The sequence below is a fragment of the Tympanuchus pallidicinctus genome, unplaced genomic scaffold (assembly GCF_026119805.1).
Source record: "Tympanuchus pallidicinctus isolate F22 unplaced genomic scaffold, pur_lepc_1.0 scaffold7, whole genome shotgun sequence".
NCBI lineage: Eukaryota > Metazoa > Chordata > Aves > Galliformes > Phasianidae > Tympanuchus > Tympanuchus pallidicinctus.
Window position 1 is genome coordinate 11,883,914 of NW_026294791.1, and position 5,223 is coordinate 11,889,136.

A 5,223-nucleotide genomic window follows, 5' to 3' on the forward strand; every position below is an offset into this window, starting at 1 on the left:
AAGCTTCAACTAAGTAATTTATTTATGCAAATGGTGAATGCAGAAAGTTAATTAGAACAGCAATGGGCGTTTGCTAGAGATTTCAAGTTTGGCAGGCTAATCACTCTCTTCTGGCATGCTGCATGCCATTTGTCCCTTAGGCCTCCCATAAAAATGAGTCAGAACTCCTCATAAAAATGACAGATTGCTTCAAAATCAGGAGCTATGTCCTGAATATGTTCTAAATAGGATTTGGTGTTTTGGAGGGAATAGAGCTGTAAGCAGATGCTGAGACCCAAGAGAGAGGACTAAAGCAGATAGAAAGAAAAGATGAAATGAATATATGTGAAACATCCGAAGAGCATTTTTGAGTAGGGAATGACTCTGGATTCATATCTCCCTATATATGCACATAAGATCAGACTCATACTTTTCAATATGACACTGAATTTGTTGATACCCTCACAAAAAGGCCAAGGTAAATGTTTAAATAACTAACTAGATAAAAGAAGATTTTAAAAAAGGAAAGAAAAAAAAAAAGAAAGAAAAAAAAAAGATGACACCATGCCTTCATATATTTACCTTGCATTTCATTGCTTCCCACTTGAGGAAGGAGATGATCCTAGATAAGGCTGATAAATAAAGTAAATCTGTCTGGTACCACAGAAAACTAATACATGTCTAAATGTATTTGAGCTTTCAGCTTTAAGGACTTATTACCAACACTATATATAAGATACAATTTTAGTTCATTTTTTTTACATGCAGTGAGAAGTCAGTTACATGTAGTAGGTGAGCTTTAATCCAGTGTCAGTCATTTTTTTTTCTACAAATATCAGTTGTTCCGTATCATTATTATTTATGCACTGTCTCACTTGAATTTTAAAGATGCTGATGGTCCAGCTTCTTTTAATTCCATAGCTCTGTCATTGAATTATTATTTTTTTTTCCTAATTTGGTAAAATTGCTAGTTATGCTCTTGCCTTTATTAACTTATATTTTCATTTTTATTGGTTTCTGTTACACTTGAAAGGATGAAAGAAATTCCATTTAATTGCTCCATTTTTGAATGCACTGTTCTGGACTGAGAACACACACTTCACACTCTTCTCCCCATCATTCTGGCATCACTATCTGAAATAGCAAAATCATGGGTCAGAGATTTGGGACCACACCACAATTCACATTGCACAGTAGATGGAAAGTCAGGTTACCCGTTATGCATGTGTGTGTGGTCAATTTAAAAATCATTACTTAATCCTGATGTCATGTGGCATAGAGTGGCAAAGGTACAGAACAGCCAGAATATTCTCCACAGATCTGTAAGGATTCTATAGTCAATTTACTGTTTTTACATTGAAAAATTCTTAACTTTAATGAAAACTGTACAAATGATTTCTTTTCTAAAGTATATTTAGTATGTGCAACTACTCGGAAATAACTTCACAGAAATATATGCATGGGAGAACAGTGATAGCTTTTAGTAATACTTACATAATTTTCTTTTTTACTTTCAGAAGAACCCTCACAATTAGATCTTTATAACACCGGTAAACACTTCTGATAGTGAACATTTCAGTTCTGATAATATTCAAATGTCTTTGTGAAGAGAAAGGCTGATTCTTTTAAAGAGAACTATTAAGCTTCTTCTCTCTGCTGAATTAGGCCTATTTCTTCACTGTTTTTAGCCTTCAGGGTGGGCAATGCTTCCCTTCTTTCTCCAGCTTTTCAGTCTCAATCCATCTGTTAAATGAGAACAATATCAGCCATTGTTCTCCCTTCTTGCATTTTTTTCCATTAACACCGATTTAGTTTTAATGTCAGGAGATACTGAAGACTTTCTGTTTATTACTGGTGAAATGGCTAGTCATCTGTTCATCCCGGGGGAAGAATCAGATCTCCAAGTGGAAGGAAAATATTACCCTTTAAAAGCAACCGATGACTGAAATTTTTGATGAAATGTCGTAACAGAAGTAAGGATAACACATTCAATAACTTTCCTGAGAAATTTTGAAACTCCATAGAAATCTAATCCCATCTACAGCTCCACTTTTAGAACTGCTACCTGTTCTTAAGTCACCTTTTCCTTTAACTTTGTGCTCTTGAGAAAACTGTGTGATAATTTAAAAAAAAAATAGAAGAGAAAATCCCTTACTAGCTTGCACTATGCACTCTTAGCTGACAGTGAATACCTGCACAGAGACTTTCTTCAGGAAGCATTCACTGCTGTGCAGCATCCCATTGGCAAACAACAGCAGAGCTGCAGTGCAGATGATAGAAAAGGCAACTCATAACTTTAAGGTTTGCTGATGAACAGAAGTCTAAGAGCTTTGGATCCACAGAAGTGGCTGTGGCCAATATCTGTTTTGTGATTTTCCTTTTTTTTTCATTATTTTTGACATTTCAGAGATGAATTATTGTTATATAACACAAGCCTATGGCAGTGGACCAGGCAGATAAGAATTCACTGAGATATGGAACACAGACTAAGAAAATGTGTGAAAAAATGAAATGACAAGGGTAAGTTGATAGCTTGTTGTTATTGAGCTATGGTACCTAGTTAGGGAATTAGGTGATTGGAGACAGAGTAAAATAAAGTAGATGCTGAGAATACCTAGAGAGAAAAAGCTGAAATATTTAAATCTCACAAATCAGGGCTTAGAAGAGATAGATATACCAATTTGGCTCTAACACAGGAGTGCTACAAGTGAAGTATGATATTTAGTTGATGAAATACTATATTTAACATGTTATATTGGGGCTTGTATAAAACAAAATGTCAAAAGGAAGTCCACAAAAATACCAGATAAATTATAACAATGCATAATCAAATATGATCATACCCTAGGAAACAGAAGGAATAGGAAATAAAACTAGAAAACATTATGAAATAGAAAACAAAGTTCTTATTTGCAAACTTTGACATTGACCTCATTTAATTGGATTCAATTTCTGATAATGTTAAAGAATTTAATATGGATTATTCCCACTTACCCATTTCACATTGATCTTTTTTCCCCATCGTCTGAAGAATTTAAAAGGTCATATCTTGGCAATTCTTTGGCAGCTCAAACAGAGTTTGTTACCTGTCTGTTAAAAACTTGAATGAGAAGACTATGTTTAGACTAGTACAATTTTCCCTTTCTCATATAATCAGTCTCTTGTACAAGCCTCACTGGAAGAGGTGGTGATAGGGCCATAATTTCCCTTGCTTTTCCACCCTTTTCATCACACTCTAGATATTAGCAAAATCCCAGCTGTGCTCCAAAGCATTTATTTTCTTCTACAAGCACAGGTCTTACAATTAGAAATGACCCTGTAAAAAGGTTTCATCTGATGAGAAAAAAAAGGCAAATTATAGTTCAAGTTATATCAATTGATTCTTAGGTATAATGAAATAAATTCAATCTAACTTCTATCAGGTTTCTCTAATAGCTTTGTTCTTCCCATCAGACTATCCACAAGGAATACGTCAGATCAAAATGCCATACTCTGAAACAGCCGTTTTCTAGTTTGTCAGACTCTGCACTTGCATTTGCAAATTAATTTCATTGGACATTCAGTCATTATATAATAATCTTATGAAATAAATGTCATTACAATGTGTTGTTGATAGATTGAGTTTCACTAGATTCTGTGATTTGAAATAGAATCTGATTTTTATTTTTTTTTTTCTTAAATGCAGAGTATCACATGGTACAGAAACTTAAATGTGTAGTTAAATAATCTTTTCAAGTGGTGGAAGAATTACATTGATTTTCCTCCTGAAAAAAAAAAAATAATAATAATAATAATAAAAAATCTATTATTAACTTTGGTATTTTAGAAAACAAGTCTCCTATGTCCGTGTAATCCCTGAAAAGTCAGGAATTTGTTTTTCTGAAAAAAAGGTATAAAGAAATTGTACTTAAACTCCATAAGATGATGTAATTAATTTATCCTACAGCTTGATTAACATGTATCTAAAACAAAGTAAGAATTGTTACAAGTGTCAGCAATTTGATTCTGAAAATCTCAGGTCTCATCTACAGACATTATGTATTTATTAGTTACATAAATACTGTTGCAGTTCCTTCTGCTGGTGACTTGAAAAACAGGTGCTCTGGAATGTCAGATGACCGTAAGACTTGCATCTATCAATTGAAAAATAAAATGATGAGGTTTCATATACTGAATTTTGGTTTGTCCATTCAATAATGCAGTATCTCAATTAAAAGAGAAACCAGTCCCTTCATACTAAGCTGTGAAAGAAATTACAAACAAACCCTTACAACTGTTTTCTGAAACTTTTAAAATTAATAAAAAATTAATAAAAATCTTTTGGAACTGAGATTCAAGTATTTTTTCTATGGTCTGTATGCTCTGGAAACATGAAATCCTTCAGCAAGAACTCAGTTAACCTAGCTTATGAGGGTGATATGGATAAATGCAGCATGCCTGGCTTCCTATTCTACATGGGTGATTGCATTTACATATACAAATATTTCCTGGAAAGCTTCTCAACTTTTTATTTATTTACAGCTAATGTTTGTTGTATATGTCCCTTTCCAAAATCTTTTCTGAGTGAAAAAGTACGGATTAATATTCTGCTGTATTAGCACAGCTGTGATCATTGGTAAGCCAAATATAGTATACATGTCCTATTTTTTACTATTAAAAAGAAAGATTAAATTCATCAAACGTTTTTTCTCTACTATATACTTGGTGAAGCACTTCAACTCAAGAGAATTTTTAAGTAACTATTTCTTTTACAAAGAGTGTAAGTCCTGTGAGAATAATGCTGAGTGCTAAGACGTGTTTTGCATGACAAATATCACAAACGGTTCAGGGATCTCTTAATGATGCAGTCATATTGTTGGTGTTGTCCATGGAGGGAAAGAAAATAATGGCAGTGTACTATTGTACTGATCCTTTTACAGTGATGAAGATTGAATATATCAGTAAGTATAAGCAGTAATTCCTGAAAATGAGCATTGTGCCTCCCTAGCTTCCTGAATATTTGCTGCTATAGGATGGAGAAAAAATAGGAAAAGGAAAAGGGAAAAGGAAAGGGGAAGGGAAAGGGGAAGGCGAAGGGGAAGGGAGAGGAGAGAGGAAGAGGGAGAGGGAGAGGGAGAGGGGGAGGGAGAGGAAAAGGAAAAGGAAAAGGAAAAGGAAAAGGAAAAGGAAAAAGGAAAAGGAAAAAGGAAAAAAGGAAAAAGGAAAGCCAAACAATACTCTCTACAATGGAGATTAATTCTCTGT

General features: G+C 33.8%; 1 long non-coding RNA gene across 2 annotated transcripts; it reads right to left on the reverse strand.

Annotated features, from left to right (window-relative positions):
• LOC128072860 (uncharacterized) lies at window positions 1–3,322 on the reverse strand. Of its 2 annotated transcripts, none has more exons than XR_008202470.1 (3): window positions 2,974–3,322; window positions 1,474–1,722; window positions 1–1,113 (listed from the first exon to the last, which is right to left on the reverse strand). It is a non-coding gene; the product is annotated as an uncharacterized LOC128072860 (long non-coding RNA). The 2 variants fall into 2 exon arrangements; XR_008202471.1 differs by lacking the exon at window positions 2,974–3,322 and adding an exon at window positions 1,902–1,930.
• Window positions 3,323–5,223: the final 1,901 nt, after the last annotated feature.